General features: G+C 37.7%; 1 pseudogene; it reads right to left on the bottom strand.

Annotated features, from left to right (window-relative positions):
* Positions 1-10,596: 10,596 nt before the first annotated feature.
* On the bottom strand, positions 10,597-25,182 carry LOC143878119 (GDSL esterase/lipase At5g14450-like; annotated as a pseudogene).
* Between the last annotated feature and the right edge of the window lie 2,596 nt (positions 25,183-27,778).

Genomic DNA, 27,778 nt, shown 5'->3' with positions numbered 1-27,778 from the left:
GGTTAGTACCTTCTCCATTTTATATTTTCTCGAGGTTAATCCTTTTTCCACTTGGGTTTGTGGTTCTTTTTGGGAAATTGAATTGACACACACTTATTTTGGTAACGACACTCCTCACTTTATTAAACACTTTTGGTTGGCCGATGATAGCGAAGGCCTTCAAATAGAAAAATAGAAAAGAAGGAGAGTACCGACATTATCAGAGCATATGATAGGAGTTTGGATTTACATAATGACACTATCACACTACTATGTTTTCTTATATGCACGGTCTAGCTTGTATTTTCTTATATGCTTCAGTCTTCGGAGAGTTTTTTGGGAACTGTCGTAACCTTTTGACAGCTCTTTAAATACTAAAGACAAGCTAGGACCGTGCATATAACAAAGAATGGTTGTGCTCATATCATTTCCCTAAGAAAATAAAGCAGAAACACATACGGAAAGATTTATGTACGCCCACAGAGTGCCTACATCCATTAGGCAGATGAGAAAATTTCAACTACCACTACGATTAGGGTTGCATGTTTTTATCTCTTATTCTCAAAACCCAAAATTGGAAATATTTCAAGTAACCCTAGAAAATATAAATAGTTGATGTAAATATAGAAAATAGAGAAATTATCCCAATAATATAGTACCATATGGTCCATTTGGATGGACCAAAAAGTAGGAAATTATATGGACACATTTTTCATTTCCTTACAGTGTTTCGTTGCCAAGCTGTAAATCTTCCAAATGTAAGCTATCTTGACTTCTTTGACTTTCCTCCCAACTTTGGAGAAAAAGGGAAGTAAAGAAATGTGTCTCTATTCCAAGATTTTATATAGTGTGTGGCCGTATAGTCTAGTCTTTTTCAAAAACTATAGTATGTCTCACTAATATTCAGTTCCTTTATAGATCAAGGGCTAGGATCATCCTATGGAAATGATTTTGGGGGCACAATACGTTGTGTCCCATCAAATGGACGGTTTAGATCATTCTATGGTGGAGGCGGTACACCATATAAAAACTCAAATTCTTTTCCATCAACTTCTATACTACATACATCCAAACAGACCCGCTAGAACACGAGACATCTATATATAACAACATTTCATAACCTAAAATTGTTCATCTACTTGATTACGTAGGGATACAAATAAATATGTACTTCTAAATAAATTGGTAAGGAAGCAAACAATGAAAACTAAATCAGAAACAACCTTCGTTCAAGTTTTCCAAGCAGACGGTGTGAATATTAGCCAATGAGTGTAATTTTAGGCTGTAGTATCTCAAATGTAGGACCCATAGATGAACGGACCAGATCATGTTGATGCCCTTAAGTGGGCTCAATTGGGTGTCTCACATACTCAATTGGGTTGTCTCACATCTCATGCCAGTTTCTAGAGCCTTCTTCACGAATGACAGATGCCTGTAGCACCCATAACTTGATAGAGAAAGAAATTTAAAGATGAAATTAACAAATAAAAGAATTGTTTTAAAAAAATTATTTTTCTTCTCTTTCATATTAGGTAAAACCAATGTTTTGAAATTGACTTTGAACCTTTCATATACAGAGATGACAGATGACTACCAGTGAAACGTTACCCAATTATAACTAGGAAGCAACATTATTTTAATCTTAATAGAAGACAGAATGAGTTTAGAGTCTATTAAACCTATGGACTAGAGCTGAAAATTAATATGAAAAAGCTTACGTTCTTATCCCTGTTTTTTGTTAACGTTCTGCTTATTTTATTAATTAAATGTGTTTGTTACATGATTCACAAGGGGCGTTCTCAACGAACTGTTTGATTCGTGGATAGGAAAGCTAGGATACAAATCCCTTTTATTTCCGCAATTTAGAGGGAAATGATAAATTTTAGGGATTTCGTTATAAAGGTACCCGTGAATAAACTAAAACTGTAGTTCAACTTACATTTTTTCATATTTAACCAATCAATGGGAAAAGCATTAGATTTCGGAAACCTTTCCTTTTTCCTGACCTTTTTTGAAAAAATCTGGCAAACCAAACAGAGCCTATAACTATATTGTTTACTTGGAAAATTAGCACTCAGCAAACCTTGGAAAAATCGTTTTCCAAGGAGAAATTCTTCATGATTAGGGGACATGGTCTAAATTTTTTTACTTAGATAATTAGACACCACTCTATTGTTTTTAATTAAAATGTTAAGGCCCAGTTTTTTTGGATTCTGATAATCTATTTTGAGTTCCAAACTGATTATTGGTTTCAAAATTGCATTAATTTTGAGCCCAGACTCAAAAAATCAATTTCCAAAATCCAAAACGAACAATGCCTAAATAGGAAATAACCAGTAGAAGAGACCCACCTTGAACAATTTGAAACAGCCTCGCCATGGCATGTCCCACCTCAAATTTGTCTTGTCTTATTACCCTAGTGTTAGTATTTTTATATAAAATGATATTTTTAAGATAAACACTTGAGTGTAGGAAACAAGGGTGCGCCTACATTTTTTGGGTGATCCTAAGCAATCATTTGAAAGGCCCCATCATGAATGGGGTGTATACAAAAAATCAGCTCCATTGCATCATCTTAGGGTGCCTATTTGTGAGGGGAAAAATGGACAGATACTGTTTGTCCACAAATCTGTCATTTTTTCACCTCACAAATGGAAGGGTTAGGATGATCCAATGGAACTGATTTTTGGTACACACCGCATCCATGATGAGGCTTTTCAAATGAATTCTTAGGATCACCCAACAATGTGAGCCCACCATGTCACCTGCCTTATCTGCGCTCGAGCGCATGAACTGTTTCCTCTAATTTTTCTCCAACATTTGTATTATCTCTTTTTACACTTAATTGGGCATGTGTGCACGATATCACAGGTGGTCCAGCTCCCCTTAGTTCGGTTCACGTACATGTGGCAATGAATTTTTGTTTCTTTGTTAAATTTTATTTTATGAAAACTAAATATGGTTTAGGTAGGGTAATGACAAATTCGCACCCCTTGTAGGATAATTCGCACCACTTAAATGTTGCAAAGTGTTAAAGAGGTGCGAATTATCCTAGAGGGGTTGCGAAATTATGATACCATCGCCGTATATTTATTGCAACTTATTTGAACTGTTGAAATTCAACAATTGCATTTTTTTTTACTGATCCAACCACTGGATTTCATTAGACTACTAATTGTCGTGCTAATCAATAACTGTGACAAAACATTGGATTGATGGTACTACTACTAAAGCGTGAAATTACAAAAAGCTCCCTAGGGTCGAACTAAAGTCGTTTTTGACGTTTCAAAGGGTTTTTTCGTCATATGAAAAGAAAAAAGGTACGTGATGCTCACGTGGAGGATAGGATTTGGTTGAGGAAAGGCTGACTCAGCACCCGTTCCCCATTCACTGACGGAGCAGTCAACAGACTCCAAAGACTCCGACACGTGGAATCATGGTTGTTCAATTCATGCTGCGATTTTGTCGTTTTGTTTTTCTTTGGTTGTACAGTAAATCGAGAATAAAATCCACATGCCGACATTTATTGAAGAGCCCCCCTGGTTTCCGTGATTTTTTGTATATATATACAACATCCCATCGGAGTCCTCCAAGAGGATTGTTTGAAGATCGGGGGATCAAATCAGCAGAGAGGTGATCTCCCTTAATCAGGCAAGCAGGAAATCAGCTGCACGACTTGCCTCTCTCCAAATATGGGATATGAACCAGTGATCCGATGAGCGAAGCTTGATCTGAATATCAGCAAGAAGAGGCTTGTTCCTCCAGGGGGGGCATGGGCCAGAACCAACAACAGTGTTGACGGCGAGGAGAGAAGTTTATCTCTGGTGCTCAATCGGTTTTGGAAAGCAAGCCAGGAAGTGAAACTCGTTTTGGGGATGTGGCCTTTAAACCAGAGGGAGGTGGTCCATTGGACTTTTGGGAGGTGATTTCGAATTGTTTCCCAGGCACTTTTGATGGTAAATTTCCCGTCAGAGGTGTTTTTCCAAATGATCTCATTCTCTGAATTTCCAATGTGGAGAGTTTTCCAGAGGATTCCGTGTATATTTGGGAGTCTCTGGAGCATAACAGGATCCCACTGACCAGCATGGAAGATCTGATGGACTGAGGTGTTAGGGCTGAAGTCATTGAGTTGCTTTCCTTCACGGTATTGGGTGAGCATGGGTCCTTCCGGGTGCCAAGGCTGGGTCCAGAAATCTATTCCTATCCCTTCTCCTACAATGTAGCAGACAAAGGGTTTGGCAGTTTCTCTAGCGTTCAAGGCAATCCTAGCTCCCCAGCAGGAGCACTTAGACGGGCATTTGATAACCCAAAAATCTCGGCCTTTCAGATACCTTTTGTCAAACCATTTGGCCCAGAGAGATTTTTTGTTATGGTTTATGTTCCAAAGTTGCTTTAGTTCAGCAGCTTGGTTCACATCTCTGATCCTCCGAACCCCAAGACCCCCTTCTTGCTTTGGATTGCAGACGGAGTTCCATGATATTGAGCGATGCACTCTAGAGACAGAGGTGCCTGCCCAAATGAAGTTCCGGAGGGCCTGCTCAATTTTCTCAATGACTCCAGCAGGGATGTGGAAGGAGGTAGCCCAATACATATGAAAGGAACATAGAGCTGATTAGTGTAAGTGGCCAAAATAAGTTGGGACATAAGCCAGCCCTATAAAAATTGGGTGGAGGGACCCACCATTTTTTACTCATATTATGATGGTGTGCGACCCATCAATTTATAATCATGCAGAATATCATTAATAGAGACTTTTATTAAAGTAGAGAAAGGGAGAACCCTGGATGGTCAATACACAAAAGAGTGAAAGCTACAAATAAAGAAGACAAAACAAAAAATAGGGGATCTCATGGTGAAAGTTAAAAATGTTGGGTATATGATATAATCCATGTATGTTCTAGTATAAGCCCAATAAGATAATGGACCGGTGTAGTGGGCCTACATGGGCTAGAGTCCATTAACCAGTCATTAACCCTAATTTATTTATATATATATATATATAGGGGCTGGAGGCAACAAACTTTGTATTCCAAACCAAATACCTTGGGTGTAATGCTTTAAGCAACTTCCCACTTGACCTAATTCCTCTAACAAAAAATAGCTCAGCTAACCCTACCAACTCCTCTCGCCCAGGCTAACATATCCGCATCAGTATCAGCCGACCTTCTGACATGCTAGAAGCAACCGAAAAACTATCTGCGTGTTCCTGAATCTCGTCTACCACATGCGTAAATATTCGAGGATGAAAATGGCTCCCATCCATCCATCCAATGACAATTATGAAGAAGGGGTCACAAGGCAACATAGGTATAATTTCCAGTTCCAAGGAAAATTTGGCCCGTTGGAATGTCTGACACGGGAGGGGAGTCATGGATCCTAAGCACAGTGAGGGGTACCCGAAGGTGACCTGTGGGGGGAAGAGAAGCACAAGATTGTAGGGGAAGGGGTACAGATATGTAACATGCAGAAACTTGCTGCATGCACCGATCTCCGGCCAAACCGGTTTCAATTTGGAACTTGCCATCGGAACTGGTTTTGGCTGTTTTAATTAGGCGTTCGCGAGGGCAATCAGTGCAACGTAGCTCAACTTGGGCACCTGAGACCACGCTAGACATGCCTCCTGAATGTGCCTGGTTTCCATCTTTGCTACAATAAACAACTCCCTCGATTTCTGCTAAAACAATAATGTGGCCATCCATAAAAAGGGTGGCCATGCTCAACTCTACACTGGCCAGAGCAAGAAGAAGAAGAATGAGGAATAAAGATGGGGAGGCCATCATCTCCATCTTCGTAAGTTTAGATGATTCTACCTGCATATTAAAATAAATATTAAATTTTATGAGAGAAATATATGGGCCAGGGATATAGTCCTGTATTTTCAACAATTAATGTATGGACTAATGGACCGCATAATAAGATGATCCAAATCATCTATGTGATGGAACACAACGTAAACAGATTGTTCCCCTACAATAATTTCCATAGGATGATCGTAGCCCTCTGATCTATAGTGGTTTCCATAATATGCAGTTAGTCTAAAGACTGGAGGGTTGGGATCATCCTATAGAAATAATTTTTTGGGCACAACCTATTTACGTTGTGAGCCACCACATGGACGGTTTGGATTATCCTATAGTGTGGTCCGTACCCTACTTTTTGAAAAATACAGGGCTATGGCTTACACCATATAAAAACTCATGAAAACGAACAGCAAGAGAAGAGTGGTTTGAGAACAAAATCTGGTGTCTCTATATAAAGAGGAATGAGAGGCGTCTGTTTGAATTAATGTAAAAATGAACGGTTATAAAATTTATAAGATTCACAAACCGTAAGCCCAATGGTTTCCACCTTGGCATTCCCATCTTATTTTGATGATTCCAATACACAAGTGATTTATGATCACTAATGTGTTTGTTTGTCTAAGTTGTAGATCACATTGGTGCTAAGACAACATTGCTTGGATTGAGGCCAAGAAGATCTCATTGGACCACATCATGAAGGCCAAAGACATCGAAGTCCAAGACAAATGAAGACTTGAAGAATCCATTGAAGATCAAGTTATATTAGATTATATTAAGATCCAATCCTAGTTTAGGATTTTGAAAGGCATAATTAAGTAATTAAACACACACCCTAAATATATAAGTGATTGTCCTTGTGGAGTTCCAACACCTTGGAACCCTCATAGCAATCCCAACTTGGTGTTAAGTTGGAAGCCTAAAAACAAGAAATGAAAATCTGCATGAAATAGGCTTCTCGGAAGTCCGAGAGAAATTCTCGGAACTCCGAGAAATGGTCTAAGATGTATAAATATGAAAATGTGGGGGATGATGGCGTCGGAATCCGGATCTGCGATCGCGCGGTGGGTAGAGAGCCTCCGCGGGGTCTGCAATGGGTAGAGAGCCTCCGCGGGGTCTGCAATCACAAACAGATGGGTCAGGGAGGTCCGGGGTGGGTCCCGGACGACCACTCTGACACCCAAGTTAGATTCTGGACCAACAATATAAAGAACAGCAAGAAAAGGCGGAGGTTTGATAAGGTTTACCAAGGCCAAGGTGCGGGTTTTTCTTTTGGTATGTGGGTGGATGGGTCGGAGGGGATGAACAGGGAGAGTGAGACCAAGCTCTCGGCCTCCTCTGTCTTTGCCTCGCTCTTTCTTTAGAGGGTTGCCTTGAGGGGGATAAGATGAGATTTTTTCTCCTCCCTTTCTTTTTTCTGGATCCCGTCCTTGCTTGCGAATCCTCCTTTTAAGGGGTGGCATGTGGGCCTTTTCATCATTACGGAGAGAAAACCTTCCTTCGCAGGATTGGGCTGTTCTCCTGGTTTGACGGCGCGCGTGGTTTCGCTGCGTAATCTCTTCCATAATTGTGATGATGAGGCTTGGATGGCGAGAAGGTGACACGTGGCGTAACCGCGTGGTCTTGCCGCTCATTAACACCTTTCTTAATGATGATTAAGTTCCATTGGTGCATGGACGACACGTGGTGAGATTTGAGAGTCGCGCCGTATTTATGTCCCATCAGGGGAGTTACGTTTTCAATACATCTAATTTTTTTCAAAAACTAGTCTATCGTCCATTTATTTATGAGCTAAGCCATGAATGGTAAATAGAAAAGTTGACCCAAAGTTGAGGCGAATGCTAAACTGAAGCGCCTTTGCCAAAATCCAGCGGCAAGGCAGGTCCATTGGTTATGCATTTTTTAGGGGTGAGCATTCCGTTATAGCCGAACCAAATTTTTTCGGTTATTTAAAATTCATAACCGAAGCCGAAACTGAATTTGTGGGTAACTGAAACCCTAAATTTTTTTCGGTAGTTCGGTTATAATCGAATTGTATTTAACCTTCAAAAACAACTTAAAAGTTGAACTGGAACTGAAATTTCTGGATTTAAAACGGGGGAGTCCTCAATGGTTTGAAACACCAGTAAAATCAATTGAATAGTACCAAAAATACCAAATTGTTTTCATCTGCAGTTTTAGTATATATGGAATGTGTTCCACCAGTAAGGTTGATCTCTGGTGGGGACTTAGTACCCAACCTACCAGTGGGTGGGTACACTGGTCATGATCACGTGGACCGATCGAGATTATCTACCAGTAGGGTTGATCTCGAGCTGCTAGTAGGGAGTCCTCTGGCTATTGATATTATTATACGCGCTTTAGGACCTGCGAGTCCTACGAACGAGTGTTCGCCTTGGGGTACGCTACGTCGCTACCTCCCAATAGGGTTGGAAATTGGCCACAGAAAAGATTGATCTGTACTCTTTATAATTATTTTCAAAGTGGAAGATTGCAAAACCGGGTGGTTGGAAATGTTTTGTGCAAAAGTAATTATTTTACATATATACTCTGTTGAGACAATTTCAGGACTTTTACAAATTATTGCATTAATTGTACTTCATGGCATGGTATTTCTTACTCTCTATTTGTATATATGCATGTTTTAATTAGCTGATATGGACTTGGGAAAACTAGCTGGGCTGTTAGCTCATTATGTGGTTGAAAATTTCTAGTGTCAAGGAGGAGTAGATCGATCTCCGTTAGATTCTAGAGAGAATAGATCGTTGTAGTAGTTTTTAGTTAAGTGTAGTAGCATTATTCAGTTTTTTGACTTTGTACTTTTAGTTAAGTGTAGTAGCATTATTCAGTTTTTCTGACTTTGTACTTGAGGTATTGTAATGAACAATTAGCTCTGGTGTGAGGAGTGATAAGGAACTCCTTATGTTATGTATTTGATCTTAATATCTTAAATAAATCATGTTTTTACAAATTATTAAGAAGAGTAATATAAGAAGTAGAGACGAAGTTAAACGGACATAATGAACATAAAAGTAATTGAAAAAATACAAAAGAGGAAAAAACATAATGAAATTCGACAATAATCGAGGTGAAGAAAAAATCAAGAAGTAAAACACGTGGGTCCTCTGAAAGAGGTTCCCAAATGATGTTCCTGTTACTGGAGCTGACAATGATGTGATAAGGTTCCCTGGTGACACTCCTCCAGTGTCAAATGCCTCATTGTCTTTATGCTTGTGCCTAGACGATCCGGATTTTGTTTCAGTCTCATCTTTTATGTTTTCGTAATAGCTCTCCTTTTTCATAGTCTTTAAAACATTTGCCATTGATCTAAGTTTCACCTATTTCTGGTCTCATAAAGAGCTTCCTGAGCTTCCATCGATGATTGTGGACACATGCATACTTGTTTCAATTTTTAAGACATCCTTCAGTTGTTCCAACAGGGATTTTCTTGTGTCTATGTTGATAAAATCAGAGGAACCTCGTTCATTGAATTGAACCTCACATCTCTGCGATCTAATTTCCATATTCCACCCTTGCAAAGAAAAAGCAGTGAATTTAGAGTGTCTGGGGTGTGAAAGTTTACTTGTTCACATTTGTTTTGAATAGGTAACCCTGGATTGAGGCAGTGACATCACAGTTGTGTGGCTTGCAGTATCTATAAATTGATCTGCAGGCTCAATCCCAATGGACAAGACACCAAACCAATTCCAACTATAAAAATATCCAATGCCACATGCATTTACCCTCATGAAAATATGCGTGAGAAGAAAGTTGAGGGATAAAAAGTCAAATTCCATACGGTTTTAGAGTCATGAGAATTTTAAAATGAATAACAAAATATTGCACTTGCTATTACATAACATTTCATGATCTCAACTAAATTTTTTTACCAAGATTGCCTTCACCTTATCATCAGCAGTAATTATTTTAAATGCTTCCACCACCTGAGAAACAATCAAAAACATATTAGAGCTAAAATATATCTTCTTGCAATTATTGATGCAACAAAAGTGAATACTGAAAAGAAGCTACTCCAAATTGGCTGGCTTAGCTTCATGGCATGATAAAATTGTATCAAAATGCGTTTTTCAAAGTGATAAAATTAATGACATGCAATAAAAAAATTCCAGATCAATAGTGATAAAATTTTGAATAGAAGATTTTGTATCCACAAAAATAGTGTATTTGAAGCCATTTGATTTATAAGCAAAATTATGATGCCGGTAAATAGGATCACATAAACTTTTTTGTGGAAAATGTAGAGCAATTTGAATGTGGCAAATGAGAATAAACTAAAACTTTTTCAAAATTACAAGTTTTTCAATACTTTGTTAACAAATTACAAAAAAAAGAAGTATATTAAAAAATTCCATGATTTTCCATTCTGTGATGACAAATTACAAAACTGCAGAGAAGCAAACAACATTTGGGGAATATCATCAATTTTTAAAGGAATGGCTTGGAGGAAGAAAAAGTAGTAAAGTGAAACCCTGACCCATAAAACCAAAGCAGAGAGTGGTGTAATATTGTCCAGCCAATGTAGCAGTGTCTACAGAATCCAGTAATCAGTTATGGACTCACAATCCAAAACTGATTAGGAAAGAAACCAAAGCGGTAAAAAAAATAACATAAAAATACGCTAACCCTAGCTCCAATGGAAAGAAACCTAAAGGGTAAGAAAAATACAGTCTAACCCTAACCCTAAAAGCCAAGATGGTCATACAAGACAAGTAATGACTAAGATGGAGTCCTACAAGACAAACAAACCAAACAAGAAACATAAAAGTATTGCCAATATATATTGCTTGGATGATGGTAATCAGTGCAAAGAATTCTCACAAGCTTGGGTGATGGTAACTTGTGGGTCTGAGAGAGAGCCTTTGAGAATGTGGCTAACCACCCACCGATTGGCCGCCTCACTGTTATGTAACCCATCCCAACTAATATAGCTAGATGGATTCCCACATGAGGTACTATATACTTCAGTACCATTAATGTTTGCACTCATCCCACATGGCACATAATTCCTACCAATAACACGCCCACAACAAATCTTGAAAGGATCAACAAATCCTGCGCCGTCCCTAAAAAAAGTGAGGAAGATAAATTTAGGGAATTGATATCAACACTGCTATGTTTTTATAAGATGCGCGACACATCTTGTCTTGTAGTATTTAAAGGGCTGTCAGTAGAATATTGCAGTTCTCAAAAAACTTTTCCAAGCCCTATAGATACTTGTGGACCCCGATCTAAGAGGACCGGTGCCGAGGGACGCGAGATCCCCCTTCAATCCTCTGAGATCTCCACAATGTGAAGGAGAGTTGTACCAATGAACTCTCAAAACGGTTGCCACCCTCACAGCATAGCACGAGTGGCTATAAAAAATGAATGAGATACCTCTCGATTCGGGAACAAATCCAGATTCAAGACGTACCTAAATAAACTTAGAGTCGCCATCCATGGATAGGCCACGGAACCCCAAAAACAAATCCTCTGTACAATGGATAACCAGAAATATATATATGGGTTCGTGCCTGATTACGAATGGAGAAGGTCCGAAGAGCACCCGCAATTCGTCCGAGTGCAAGCACTTGGTCTCTTATGCCATTTATTATTAACCTTGAAGAGTTTTGGGCGAAAATCATGTGAAATGAGAACACGTATCTCCGAGAAAACGTCTATCTAATCATGCATGTCTCAGAGATGAAAATAAGCATACACGAAAGAACCGAAAGAAAGGTCACCTAAGAATAGCTAGGTTACTAATGACATGCCTAATAGGTGTCTAAGTTCTGGTGGACAAACAAATGCATGCTACAGCTAAAGGTATAAGGTCTGCAGAAGATGAGAAATCTAAAACTAGCAGTTAATCATGAAAAGAGTTAAAATACAATAAACGAAATAAAGAATAAATGAAAATACAGGCAGATAAAAAAGAATAAGCAAAATAAAGCCTAGGGCGAGCACATAGCGCCTAGCTACATCAGGGCGAATACATAGCGCCTAATATGATATAAAATCCTAACACATTTCATCTAGAAAGCAGTAAATGACAGATAAGATAAGCAGTAATGAAATAAAAAACCTAGGTCGAACACATAGCGCCTATCTACATCAGGGCGAATACATAACGCCTAATATGATATAAAATCCTAACACATCTCATCTAGAAAGCAGTAAGTGACAGATAAGATAAACAGTAAAGCAGTATAGCACTACAGCTAGCTGATAATCAAAGCAGGTAATTACTACATTTAAGCATGTAGGTAAAACAAGCAAACAGGATAATGCTACAGCTAAGCATGTGAGTAAGCAAAGAAATGAACATACACTACTATGATCCTATGCAAAAATCATCATTAATATGCAAACACAAACCCTAAAGTGCTACCAACAGACTCTTAGACTCTAATGCTTAAGCCCGAGTCCTTAGATGATCTGATGTTAATCCAAAGAAGCCTACCTATCCCCGCCTCCACGAGAATCAAGGCAACGTAGTTCTTCGCACCTATTCTAAGCTATGATGCCTAAGACATCTAAACATCTATCATAGACACGACCTAAAAGACCGGACTAGTTATTAAAGCTTCTTGTGTGATTATTTAAATTATAGTGGATTGTGAATTTTAGGACACCCTATATGTCCTAACTAAATGCAAGTTATCCCTAAGCTAATGCTATAAATACCTATGTGTAACTAGGCTGTGTGTCCTAAGAAAAATAAAGAGCAGACCAACACATCATATTCTAGTCACCAGTCGGCGATGTGGATCTCCAATTGACCGGACGGAGGCGCTCCTATAACTCTAGGACAAACCCCTAACTCTAAGACAAACACAAAACAAACACACAACAATCAAACAATACATCAATGAGAAACTCCTAACTCTAAAACTCTCTATCTAGAACAAACTCTTAACTCTGGAGGAGCTTTTTGAAAACAAGGTTTTAAAGTTGTTTATTTGATTTTTGAAAGATTTATAATGTCTATTTACAAAGTTTAGCTGGACTTGAGATAAAGATCCCAAGCTGCACTACGTACATCGTGAAAGAGGATCAAGCCAACGTAGTTCGAAATGAACTCTCCTAATACACTCATAAAACTCAACACTTTAGATTTTTTAAGGTTTTGATGCTTTCAAATATTTTTGATGTTTTAAATTTCTAATGTTTTTGCATTTTAAAGCTTTTCTAATATTTTTTGGATTTTAAAATGATTACAATGCTTTTGGATCTTAAAAAAAGTTTTCACTATTAAAGGGAACACGCAAGCACAGCTACAAACTAGGGCAAAGCCCTAAATCTAAAGGGAAACCCTGAAAAAGCCACTAGCGTATCAAAGAGACGATCCACAACAAGAAAACTAGTGTCTCGAGAACAATGAAAATGATCTAAAAAATCCCAAGTAAGCAAAGCTCTAATAAGACTGTGCCGGTCTCTAATAAAGAAGAATGACAACAACTCTAACGGAGAAATTCCTAGCTAACCACATTAAAGAATGACTGCAAATGAGTCAATGACTCTCTAATAACGCTACCAAAATGCGAGGGCAAAAATGAGTCAAGGACTCACTAGAAGAAGGGGTTGCTTTAATATCAGGCTAGGTAAGCCTCCTAAAGGGAAAACTCTCTAAATGAGACAAAGTTTGTCTCCACATAGGGGTTTTACAAATGAGGCAAGGCATGCCTCCTAGAGTAAACTCTCTATCAAACTAAAACAGACTCCCTAAGGGGTAGGCTCTAAACGACAAGGCTTATCTCTAAGGGTGAAAAGCCTTAATGAGACAAATCATGTCTCCTAATGTAACTCACTAACCCTTACAATGAAGACGGAAACCTAAGGTTTAAGGGTCTTCAAAAGACTAAGTAAGTCTACTATATAAAGGGGGCAGCGCTACTTGGACTGAGCAAGTCCCCTAAAGATGGGCTTGGGCTAACACTTTATCGCCCTTGCAATGAAGGAAAACTTATATCTAAAAGTACTTAAAAGACTAGGCAAGTCCCACAAATCTACTCATGCGACAGGTTAAATCATTTGAGAAGAGTAGCAAGGCTAAAATTTCAAACAACATGAGATTTTCACAAAATTTGCACAAAAGTACAAAGTAAATTATGGAAATTGTCTAATATATGATTTATGACATGTTATTAAGTTCACAACATCCAAAAAAAAAGTCATTTGTATAGCCTAAAGCTCAAATTATCCGTGACTTGCATGAAAAGACATAATAATGACATTTGATGTGAATAATGTGATATTTAATGGATAATTTGACCACTCAAACATCGAATTCATCAAAACTCATAAACATCAAAGTTGTAGATCTAGACTTTCATGAAATTTTTCTAGTTTACATCTCCGGCTGGTTCTGGCCAGAAGTGGCCTGAAAATGATCATCTCGAGGCTGATTGCCATTAAAAGCACAATACAGCAGAAATTGAGATTTTGAATTGAATTTTTCACAAACTAAACCTCAATTTCATCAAAAACTGAAAAAAACAAAGTTTTAGAGCACCCATTAAATAACATGTCTCTAGTTCATCTCCCCGGCCAAATCTTGCCACAGATGATCGGAAAATTGACATCTCTGTGCTGATTTTAGAATCTCAATTGTTTCAAGACAGCTGAAAGTTTCAATCGCGGTTTTATCTATTAAAATGCCATATTCAAGAAAAGTACTCAACATAAAAGTTTTAGAACATAGATAAAAACATATTTTTCTAGTTCACCACTCCGGTCAAATCTGGCCAGAGATAGCCGGAACATTGACATTTCCGATCTGATTTCAGAATCTCAGTTTTTCAGGAAAGCGGAAAGTTTGAATCACAATTTAACCATTAAACTATCAGAGTCAAGAAAAGTACTAAACATAAAAGTTTTAGAGAATAGATGAAATAACACTTTTCTAGTTCACTACTCCGGCTAAATCCGGCCAGAGATAGCCGGATTATTGACATTTCCGATCTGATTTTAGAATCTCAGTTTTCAAAAAAGCTGAAAGTTTGAATCACAATTTTAACAATTAAACTTTTAGATTCAAGAAAAGTACTCAACATTAAAGTTTTATAGAATGGATTTTAGAACACTTTCTTAGTTTATCACTCCGGCTAAATCCCGCCGGAGACGGCCGGAAAATCGACATTTCCGATCTGATTTCAAGAAAACAGAATTTCAAAAAAACTAAAATTTGTTTTGACTATAGCGCTTCACACACTTCAAATCGAAAAATATCATGAACATAAATATAGTTCTAAACATCATGTTTAACAACTTTCATGTTCAAAGATTTTACTAATTCCTATTGGATAAGAGCAGAAATCACGAAAATCCTCATTTTAACCCCTTTCTGAGTTGAAATTTTAAAATCAATGTAACTTGCACAATACAGCAGAAATTGAGATTTTGAATTGAATTTTCCACACACTAAACCTCAATTTCATCAAAAACTAAAAACAACAAAGTTTTAGAGCACTCATTAAATAACATGTCTCTAGTTCATCTCCCCGGCCAAATCTTGCCAGAGATGATCGGAAAATGGACATCTCTGTGCTGATTTCAGAATCTCAATTTTTTCAAGACAGCTGAAAGTTTCAATCACGGTTTTATCTATTCAAATGCCACATTCAAGAAAATTACTCAACATCAAAGTTTTAGAAAATAGATGAAAAAATATTTTTCTAGTTCACCACTCCGGTCAAAACTGGTCAGAGATAGCCGGAACATTGACATTTCCGATGTGATTTCAGAATCTCAGTTCTTCAGGAAAGCGGAAAGTTTGAATCACAATTTAACCATTAAACTATCAGATTCAAGAAAAGTACTCAACATAAACGTTTTAGAGAATAGATGAAATAACACTTTTCTAGTTCACCACACTGGCTAAATCCGGCCAGAGATAGCCGGACAATTGACATTTCCGATCTGATTTCAGAATCTCAGTTTTCAAAAAAGCTGAAAGTTTGAATCACAATTTTAACACTTAAAATATTAGATTCAGGAAAAGTACTCAACATTAAAGTTTTAGAGAATAGATTTTAGAATACTTTCTTCGTTTATCACTTTGGCTAAATCCGGCCGGAGATGGCAGGAAAATCGACATTTCCGATCTGATTTCAAGAAAACAGAATTCAAAAAAACTAAAATTTGTTTTGACTATAGCGCTTCACACACTTCAAATCGAAAAATATCATGAACATCAATACAGTTCTAAACATCATGCTTAACAACTTTCATGTTCAAATATTTTACTAATTCCTATTGGATAAGAGCAGAAATCACGAAAATCCTCATTTTAACCCCTTTTTGAGCTGAAATTTTAAAATCAATGTAACTTGCTCAATTCTTCACCAAATTTAATGAATGTTATACCGAAATTTATCTACTCAAGATGATCTACAACTCTTATGTTAAAAGTTGTTGCTGATTCACAACAGAAAAGCTCGAAAAAGTCATTTTCTACGATCAACATCATATATGAGCAGTTTTACATGATCAACAACATATATAAATCTAAAATAATGTAGCAACTAACCTATTTTAGCAACTTGTGTTGAATGATGAAGAAATCTATGGTGAAGTTCTAAAGCTTTGAAAACCATAGGGGTGAAAAGGATATGAAGGCGGTTGGACTGCCGGAGTTTGGACGGATTCCGGCGAGATCTCGCCGGAGAAGATGAAGAGGGTTAGGGTTTCTAGATCTATTTTCACTCACAAGATTTCTCTCTCTTTCTCTCTCTAGTATTTGCAAAGAAAACCCTAATTTTTTTTCTAAAATGAGACTTATCACTTCTATTTATAGGAATTTGGATTAATTTTTGACCCCCATTAGTTATCTTGGACAACCCACCTTATGCATTTTCAAAACTTTTTATACTGGCAGGGGGGTGCCCAAGTAGAAAACAGGGGGGGATCTTTGCCAAAATATCTTCCTACCCTTTTGATCTCAACCCTTTAAATTGCCTTTATCAATAAATGACTGAGATCAAAAGCCTTTAAACCTCCTACGAAGAAGCTTCCTAATATTCTTTTCCCCAACTAACCCTAGCCTTAAGCATTATTAGCTTATGATTAGGCCTAATTGTAACTTGAAAAGGAAGAAAAGAATCTCCCTATTTACCAAACTGCCCTGCTTCCGGATAATGCACCCCTCAATTATGCTGCACATTAATCTGCACACCCATATATCTTCCTGGACAGCCCACCGCAGTAAATTTGAACTGGCTTTACAGGTTCAAACGCACCCCCTTTTCTAGCTAAATCGCCACCCTTAATCCTACACTACACTACAGTACAAACTTCGCTCGTTTACCAGGAAAATCACGACGGATTCGGATGAAATTTTATGGGGACCTAAATGAGACCGTAACCTATTTTAGGAACCAATTGGGGACTCTAAAACACTAGTTTGATAGGGTTTCTATCCTAACGCCGCTATTAGGGTTCGGTCAAAATGGGATGTCTACAATACTAAACGATAAGATGCTTTCACGCATCTTATAAAAAGAGTGGAGTGCTGAAATCATTTCCCATTTATACATACACAATTACATACATAGAAGAAAGATAAATTTATACATACACAATTACCTACATAGAAGAAAGAGTGATTGCATTACCTTGCTTCTGGGCATCCGAAGTCAATTCATATTTCGCAGAATAAATGTCGACATATATTAACCTAGCATAAGGAACTTGTTGCCTTAACTGGATCACTCTATCCTTGAGTAGCCGATTGAACTCTTGGGAAACACTGTTTCTAGGTTTCAGACACCCAATTTGATCATAAATACGAGGCTTCCGAGCAGTTTTTACACGTACAGGCTTACATCCAAGAGGTCCTATGTTATGTATAAAAACTGTCCTTGCCCCTTCATGGTAAAGTTGCTGCAACACAAAACAAAAGTTAATTTTTGCATGCATATATAGTCTTTGGTTCTCCTGTATAAGATTTAGCACCAGACAGTATCTTTCACAACCTTAGTTACATTGTCCTCTATTCTACTAAAAGATTGTCACATTACACTGAAAATTTTGTTAGATATCATCACTGTTGTCAATCCATCTTAGTGGAGTGCTACGTATATTTCTTGAGTTCTCGGCTTATTTATTATTACAATAGTCGCTTGATATGGAAAGCTTTCTGAGTTGTGATATTGCATTCCACAAGAGAACAGGAAGCAGGTCCTGTGGCAGGTACATGCATACCGAACTAGTGTTGATGGAGTGTGTTCCTACCAAAACTGATAATCATTTGAATTTTATGAAAGGGAAAAGACAAAACAACTCCTGGTTGCATGGAAATAAAAAAAATTAAATTATATAAACAACGAAAATGAAATGTAAAAGGCCATCCTGCCTACTAATTCAAAGAGCCCATCCTTCACTTATCCTTCCACATTCACCGGTGAGATGTACATATGTCAACAAGGGAGAAGCATGAATGAGACATGACTGCATATTGATTTTTGTAGTCATGTCTCATTAACGCAAGAGAGCAAGAATAGTAGCTGAAACACACCATTAATTTTTCTATTAGGTGCTGTGGACCCCGAACCGAGAGAGGCGGGGGATGAGCCCCACGAGAGTCTCTAGATGCCTCTCGAAAGGAATGCCTCTCACAGCATGAGTGGCGATGTAAGGTGAGATGCCTCTCGATTCGGGGACTAGCCCGAATTCGAGACGTACCTTAAACAAAGAAGAGTCGTCATCCAAGGAAGTGGGCCCTGGATCCCATACTATGCTCTGTTGCAATGGATAACCAGAGATATAAAAGAAGGTTCGTGCCTGGTTACGAATTTGGAAGGTCCAAAGAGCACCTCATCCGCCCAAGTGCAAACACCTGGTCTCTTATGCCATTTACTTATTGATTTTGAAGAGTTTTGGGCGAAGTCATATGAAATGGGAACATATATCTCCAAGAAGACGTCTACCTAATCATGCATGTCTCGGAGATGATTGATAAGCACACATAAAAGAAATAAAATAAGTGTCACCTAAGAATAACTAGGTTATGAGTGTCGTACTTAATTGGTGTCTAAGTTCTGGTGTGCAAACACATGCATGCTAAGCTAAAGGTATAAGGTTTGCACAAGAAAGTAAGAAAACACAACAAAACACACATCATAACTTGACTCCACACACAACTCGACACGACAAACCCTAAGACTCTAATGCAATATTTGACTCGGACCAGGATGGCCATCCATCCCGGCTGCTCTACGTATCCCGGCCTCGGGAATAATCAGAATCAACGTAGTTCGATGACCTATTCTAAACTACGATGCTTAACCATCTAAGACCGCTATCCTAGACTCAATCAACTAGACCTGACTTGTTTTTAAAGCTTCTTGTGCGATTACTTAAGTTCAAGTGAATTGTAATTTTTAAGACTCCCTATATGCCCTAACTAATGCAAGTTGGTTAGCCTTAAGCTAATGCCGGTGGTTCCTATATCCTATGTGTAACTAGGCTGTGTGTCCTAAGGAAAACCATGGCTAACTAAATGCATCCACGACTCGAGGCCTCCTAACTCTAGGGACACTCACACGACAAGACACAGCAAAGCATAAACAAAAACCAGGACAGACTCCTAACTCTAAGACATCCCAAACTTCTAAGACAGACTCCTAACTCTCGGGGAAGATCTTTTTTAAAAGGTTTTGAAGATTTTTTATATTTTTGGAAGGTTTAAAATATTTAGTTTTGAAGGTTTGGCTGGACCTGGGATAAAATTCCCAAGCTGCACTACGTACCTCTTGGAAGAGGATCAAGCCAACGTAGTTCGGAACAGACTTTCCTAACTACTCCAAATGACTCAAGAATTTTTAGATTTTTAGTTTTTCAGATGTTTTTGAAGTGTTTTTACTGTTTTTGACACAAGAGGACAGAATACTATCATCATAAGGGTAGGACAGACTCCTGATATCCCGCAAAGGTTGGACAACATCCTATGCTTTGCGGGAGAACTGGACAGAATCACGACTTTGCAAGGGTTGGACAACATCCTATACCTTACAAGGGCGGATAAAAATCACATGACTTGATGAGAGGTTGGACAGACTCCTGAAAGACTGACTCTCTGGCTAAGGACAGACTCCTATGTTAAAAGACTGGCTCCGAAACTAGTAACTCTAAGAGGGAGGTGCTAATGAGACAAGGCATGTCTCTTAGAAGAAAATGAGACAAAGAAGGGTGTTAATGAGACTGGGCAAGTCTCCTAGAAGAGAGAACACTATGATCAAAGAGACAAAGCACAAAGCCTGTCTCCAAAAGGTTTGACTTTTCTGCTGAGACATAGCTTGTCTCCCTAAAGATGTGACTTTCTATGAGACAAAGCATGTCTCTCTAAAGGGTGTGACATTTTTACACAAGACATAGCTTGTCTCCTAAAAGGGTTAGATTTTTCTGTTGAGACATAGCATGTCTCTCTAAAAGGTTGGGCTCTAGATGACTCTTTCATTGCCCTTGCAATGAGAGAAAGAAGGATACTGGGCAAGTCTAAAAATAAGAGAGGGGAGTGTTATTTGGACCGAACAAGTCCCCTAAGGATGGGCTTGGGCTAACGCCTTCATCGCCTCTTGCAATGAATGAAGGATTCTATAGTTTAAACACGTCTAAAAGACTTAATAAGTCTTCTAAATGAGAGAGGAGAGAGCTACTAGGACTGAACAAGTCCTCTAAGGATGGGCTTGGGCTAACGCCTTCATCGCCCACTAGACTAAGCATGAATCAAGCATTAAAAGCACACATTTGTATTCTAAATGGAAGCTGAAAATTTGTATTTACCATTACACTATCCAAATGGTAAAACTAGCACACGTGATACACATCAAAGTTGTAGGGGACACATCAAGGAACATTTGATTAGTTATACAATTCAGCCGATTCTCGCTGGAAGTGGCCGAAAAATGACCATCTTCGGGCAAATTTTAGATCTCAATTCTGCAGTTTTGCTTTTCAGAAGTTCTGATTTGATTTTGCAAAACAGAGGATCAAAAATACATTTTCAAGAAACGTGTTCAACTACAAAGTTTTAGCAAATTGATCAAATAAACTTTTCTCCATTGACAATTTTGGCTGGATCGTGCCGGAAGTGGCCGGAAAATGGCCATTTCCGATCAAGTCCAAATCTGAAAATGTAGTGCTTTTGGCTGACATCTTAAAAATAACATAACTTTTTCATTTTTCATCGTTATGAGGCTCGTGAGATGCCAAATCAAAGATTCGAAAAAATCTACAACTTCCACGTGTATCATTTTTGCTAGATGTAAATAGATTTTAGTGAAAAATAAAAATAAAATGTGGATAGCATGTAATTCAATACGATTTCATGACATTTCACATCAAAATTTCATTCAAACAGATGATCTATGTGAATTTGACACAAATATATGATAATACATGTTGATTAGGCTTAGATCTAACCATGTTAGTTTCAGTTTTGAAGATTTTTAAGGAATTTTCACAAAAACACACATAGATTCACCATTTTAACCCTAATTTTGAACTGAAATCTTAAAACGGCCATAACGTTTTCGTTTCTTGGCCGATTTTGGGCCTTTACACGCCAAATCGAAGATCTCGACGAGTACTACACCTCTACACGAGAAATTTCCATGAATTCGAACCGAAAAATTGATGAAAAATGGCAAAAACGAACCTGGACAGCACTTTATTTTTATCATTTTCACATCAAAATTCAACTAGAACTCAAAATTTGAGGTGAATTGCTTTAGATCTTCGTATGAGACATGTTTTTAAATATATTTTGGTAGATTTTAGCCCTAGGTTACTAGATTTAACCATTTTTTAGCATTTTCCACTTAGATTTCTCATTTTATGTTAGATTTTCAAAGAAACTCAAAATTAAACTTAAAATCTACTAACCTTGTGCTCTTCTTCTTGGATCTCTCCTTGAAAGCTTCTTTCTCTCTCTAGATCTCCTTCTTTTTCTCTTTAAATCTTCTTTCTCTCTCTAGATCTCCTTTTTCTCTTTAAATCTTCTTTCTCTCTCTAGATCTCCTTTCTCTCTCTAGATCTCCTTCTTTCTCTTTCTAGATCTCCTTTCTCTCTCTAGATCTACTTCTTTCTTTCTCACTAGATCTCCTTCTTTTCCTCTCTAGATCTCATTTCTCTCTCTAGATCTCTTTCTTTCTCTCTCTAGAAAGCTCTCTCTCTCTCTAGAATCTTCTCTCTCTCTCTCTAGAATCTTCTCTCTCTCTCTCTCCTCTTTAAAATTAGATCAAGAGCCATAATCCCTTTTAAATGAGAGCTCAAATGCTCTATTTATAGAGTTTTTCCTTAATTTTTGTCCCCCATTATTTTATAGGACAACCTCTTTTCAAAAATTTTGCTTTGATTTTGGTTGCAAAAGGGTGGCAATTTGAAAAAAAGTTTAATGAAAAATTAACTAAATTTTTTTTTCGCCCTTAAGTTACATTGGACAACCCCCTATTCATGTATATGTTGTATTTTAACTAAATGAGGGGTATTTTCAAATAAAACTTTTCATGGGCGACATTACAGGGATAATGCACCCCCATTTTTTGCTCTAGTGTAAAAATTGGTTGGCTTACAGGATATTTCACTCCCCTTCTGCACTACAATTCTAATTCGGCTCGTCTTATTAGGCAAATCTCATCCGATTTCGACAAAATTTTACAGGGACCTTGGGGGGATCCTAAGCTACCCTAGGGCATAATTTGAGGTCCTGAATCATTGATTTGGTAGGATTTTGCTCAAACATGGAGGGTTTAGGACACGGTCAAAATGGGGTGTCTACAGGTGCCATTGAAAAGAAAAAAAACAATCTTTCTATATGAACATGAAGATCAAAGCCATAGATACCTCCTTCTAAAACATTGCTCGCATCCAAACCCAGGAAACATAAAATCAAAGAAGGAACCTCCGTATTTCATACTCATCTAAAATAAAACCCCAGGTCTAGTCCGAAATCATCGAGACAAAGACCTGCTCTCTAGATTGAAATCCTGAAAAATCAAAATGTCTACCTCAAGACCAAACCCTAAACCCTATTTAAGACAACAAGGCCAACACAACAACAACTCGCTTTCTAGAACCAAAATCTCTTTCTGCTTCTATGCATTAAATCCTGATCTCTGAAAAAAAAACAACACTGCTTAAGAGATTTATGATAGTTTAAACCTAAATCTGTTCTATTAAAACTCTAAAACCCTAAAAACCCTAATATGTTAAGGCAAATCGACAAATAGAGAAACATATGCGATTACATAAAAGTAAAGGTATCTAGATGAGGCTCGAAAAATGAAAAGAAAATTAGACTTTGAGAAAGGGCTTGCTCAAGAGACTTTAGGAAAGTAGAGTTTCATTTCACTAGGTTATTGTAAAGTATAAGCTATCATATTAATGAATTATATTATAAAATATAACAAAAATGGAAATAAAAGCTCGGGTTTATCTCCTTGTGGCGACCAAAATCTACCACCAATCTACCACGGGAGAACACACAGAAATACCCAAGATCTTGCACAACAAGATGGAGAAAATATGCCAACAAACTACAACCACCAAAGGAAAGCAAAACAAACAACCAAATGAAGAAAAGAATATACATTTTTCACCACAATGGGCTACTCCACAGACAAGGCAACACTCAATCTACAATTTAGAACTAACAAAGTACAATGTTAACGCTACTTGTAAAATCCAGCGATAAAACTCTTCTCTCCAACCTTTTATGTAGCCACAAAATAACCTCCAAGTCTCTATGCCGAGAACATAGAAAAAACCTCCTTCAAGAAGTAGTTGAAAAACCCTCCAACACAATGCTTGTGCTACGACAAAAAAAGGGGCGACCCAGTGCATGAGGATCTCACCATTGTGGGGTTGGGGGAGGGCTATATGTACGGAGCCTGACTGCTCTGCAGAGCGGTTGTTTCCCTGACTCGAACCCATGACCACTAGGTCACAATGGAGGAACCTTACAGTTGCGCCAAGGCTCGCCCTCTACAATGCTTGTGCTACAATGAAGAAAAATCCAATAGAGAAGATGGAAGAAGAGAAAATCCAACCTTCGACTCCAATCCAATTTGCGGGGAGTAAAGAAGATCATAATCAAGGTGCTAAAAAGGACCGTGATGGCAGCCTATGGGATCCTAGGAATCAAGGCAACAATCAAGCTCTTAAAAGAAGAAAAAGAGAACGTCAATTAAGTTAGTAATTGTTGCCTCATAAAGATTTGTCGCAGCTGTCATTTTGATTAAGGCAACAGATCTTCACTTGTCCAAGCTGGCCTTGTATTTAGGCAACATAACTTGTATAGCATAATCAAGGAAAAAGAATTATCAAAGAGAGGATCCTTGATTGTATATTGTATACTCAAAGAAGATATGTAATCTATAAATACAGCAATACACATAGGTTCTCCACCACCAACGAAAAAAGGTGGGAGAGCTTCTTCTCAAGTTTTAGCTAGTCTTCTTTAAGCTTCTCAAATTTCTGTTTTAGTCTTCTTTTAGTTTTCTTTAGGAAAAGACGAGAGGGGGAGATCTCACCAACTTCTCTCTTTTTTCTTCTTTTTCTTTTTTAAATAGAAAAAACACTCATTTCTTAGATCATCAACATTATCACTAAATTTTACTTACCTGAACAGCTTTTGAGAAAGAATTGAGGATATCAGGAATGGATGCCCTAACTTCCTCAATTGGCATTGATTGGAAACTAGCACCCAAATCGTTTATGCCAATGTCCAAAGTATAGAGAGACTTGGAGAAATCTCTGGGTCTTGGAAAATTTCCCTTCACTTTCATTGTAAAGATCGTTCAACCGTGCTTTGAATTGAGAGAATTGCAGCACTTGTATGTCAAGAGAAAAGGGGCTATAAAATCCGGTAAGATTAGGGCCGTAAACGCTAAGTGGCCGAATAGTGGATCCTACTGTTGCAAAATTTACTCCATGTCGGAAACTTTTTCCATGCCCAACGCTAGTTCCAATTGGATCTACGTAGGCATTCAAAAATGGTAATCCCAATTCTTCAGTATGATTAGAATGATCCAACATGACTAATCAGTTAAAAAAAACCCACAAAAATGAGATCATCAGTTGAAGTAAATATGTAAACATCATTCATGTAATATCATAAGAATAATAATGACATACTAAGATAAACTATATTTGAATATAAATTGAGTGGCTTACCTATGAAATCAATAATTAGGCGGCCGTCACAAAGCCTTCCAGATGGCTTATGGAAGAAAGTTTGGCCATTTGGAGTGGGGAAATGCAAAAATGCAGCAGAAATTGCCCCCGTGTCGGAGTTTGAGTCTCCGAAATTAAAGATTGTCGGGTAGTGGCAATTGAATGTCAGGCCAAGCATACATTGAGCTAATATAATTCCAAACACCCAATAAGTTGAAATCCAAGCCATCCTGCAGATTTAAAACAATGGTGAGAAGGGGGGAGAGATATTAGAATTGCCTTTTTAAATCCGTCAAAAAACATATGATGAAAACTAGAAATATAAACATTGTAATTTGAAGATTTAATTACCACATGAAAAATCCTATATAGATGTCATTTTTTATCTCATTTAACAATGGGAGGGGAAATGTGAAAGGAAAACACTCAAACGTCAAAACGGAGTTTCGTTCAGACAATAAAAAAAAATCCTCAAGATGTGTTTCTGGCTCAATCAAAACTGGGGCCTCACGATGTTTCGACTTTTGAGAGAGAGAGGAGATTCCCTTCCATAGAAAGAGCAAGAGTGGGTTTTAACCCTGTTAAATCTGGACCGTATATGTAATCCTACTTATAATGAAACGGCCTCCATATTATGTAAGACTGGCCTCCATATTATGTAAGACTCAGTGTTAAGGAAATAAGAAAACACTTGTAAAAACGGAAGTGAAACGACCTCCATATTATGACTCAGTGTTAAGGAACAGGAAAACAGTTGTAAAAACAGGATTTGGCTTGGAATATAAAAAGACGAAATCCCATGATGCGCAAAAGACAAGGAACTGAGCTCGTCGTATCTTTCAAAGAACCGAAAACCCATTTTCCTACATGAAGATGAAAATATAAATTTTTGTTGCTTACCAATCGCGCTTTGCCGTTGTTGGTACAGGTTGCTATTGTTGTAGCTGCTGAAATTTGGTTATTTTAGAGGTACCCAAATCTATATGGTTAAATTTGTAATAGTAGTAGAGTTTACATTTTCAAAATTAATGGTTGATGTAGGAGATTTGCAGTCTAATCAGTAGGCTCAGTTGAAAATTTTAAAAGGATTCTTTTATTAGATTTGCAGTCTAATGAGTAGGCTCAGTTGAAATTTTTAAAAGGATTCTTTTATTTGTGGAGCCCATAGTAATGGGTATTCCTTCCAAAATGGGTAAAGGGAGATTCGGCTTAAAAGCAAGATAATTTCATCTTTAAATGCATTTATCTGGGTTGCCTTTTATTTTTATTTTTTGTTAAATCGATTTTGTTCTTCATTTTGTGTGTGCATGTCTTCTTTTACTTTAGATCGACTCTGTTATATGCGTTTTGGGTATATGAGAAATGAAGAAGATTGGTCCTGTTTGGATTGCAGGAATTTTCTGGAAAAGTTTGGAAAAGAAAAACATTTTCCAAAAGCACATGCTTTTCCATTTTTTGATTTCAGATGGAAAAAAAGAGGAAATTTGAACAACCACAGTTCAAGTTTTGTTACCATAACCTTCAATTTATAATGATATACCTAAAGTTTATCAATTTCCTCTAAAAAAAATTCCTCAAGATGTGTTTTTGGCTCAATCAAAACTGGGGCCTCTAGATGTTTTGACTTTTGAGAGAGAGAAAGTCGGTGAAAAGACGAGGAGATTCAGACTCAGTGTTAAGGAAATAAGAAAACACTTGTACAAACGGAGGTGAAACGGCCTCCATATTATGACTCAGTGTAAAGGAAATAAGAAAACACTTGTAAAAACGGAGGTGAAATGGCCTCCAGTGTTAAGGAAATAGGAAAACAGTTGTAAAAACGGGATTTGGCTTTTAATATAAAAAGACGAAATCCCATGATGTGCAAAAGACAAGGAACTGAACTCGTCGTATCTCTCAAGGAACCGCAAACCCGTTTTCCTACATGAAGATGAAAATATAAATTTTTGTTGCTTACCAATCGCGCCTTGTCGTTGCTACAGGTTGCTGCTGAAAAAAGGTACCCCAAACACCCTCTTCTTTGAAATGACCTTCAGAGTATGAATAAATACATGGCCTTCGATTCGGAAGGGAGAGAGGGTAAGTTGATATGAAAGCGGGGGGAAATAATTGATAGAAGATTTTCTGTAGATGTAATTGATTTCTAACGCGATCCCTCAACTAAAAGGGACTTCGGACAAAAGAATATGTGATAAAGCTACAAGCCTACAACACACTGCGAGCAATACTTTGATTAATATGAAATTATTGAAAAGAACATTTATAGTTGAGTCTACTCTAGACTCACAGACACCCTTGCAAAAACAGGTCGAAAGGGCATACTTATTGGTCAGATCAGACCCCATTTTAGATAGGGGCACGCACAGAAAAATTAAAGACATAATTTTTGCAAGCACGCCGTTTGCTTCCTTTTTTACAAGGCCGCCTGTGAGTCTAGACTCTCCTAGACTTCCTCAGTAAAAAAAAGGGTTGCAATTGAAATCAAATAATAAATGAAATAGGAAAACGGAAAACGATGGCTTTTATATGCACAAACCCTTTGAATATTTGAATCTTAATAGATGGTTTTGTGGGAAATGTAGTAGCTTTTGACAGTTGCTTAAATAATAAAAGTCAAGTTGAGTTTGTGTCATTATCAAAACACGGCAGCACGCGCACGCCCACACACATGCGGATATATAGGGTGTGCCCAGAATATAGGATCATCCTATGTTGGTGTGGGACCCAATCCCGCGAGAGGGGCGCGACGCATGACCCGCCTCTCTTGGTCTCTCCTACCCACGCGAATGGCGTGTGCCATTTTTTATTATTGATTTAATTGATCT

Source organism: Tasmannia lanceolata, unplaced genomic scaffold (assembly GCF_043159265.1).
Source record: "Tasmannia lanceolata isolate RefF3 unplaced genomic scaffold, GAP_Taslan_0.1 ptg000006l, whole genome shotgun sequence".
NCBI classification, from domain to species: domain Eukaryota; kingdom Viridiplantae; phylum Streptophyta; class Magnoliopsida; order Canellales; family Winteraceae; genus Tasmannia; species Tasmannia lanceolata.
The sequence above is the reverse complement of the archived record's forward strand: the minus strand, read 5'-3'. Positions and strand labels throughout refer to the sequence as shown.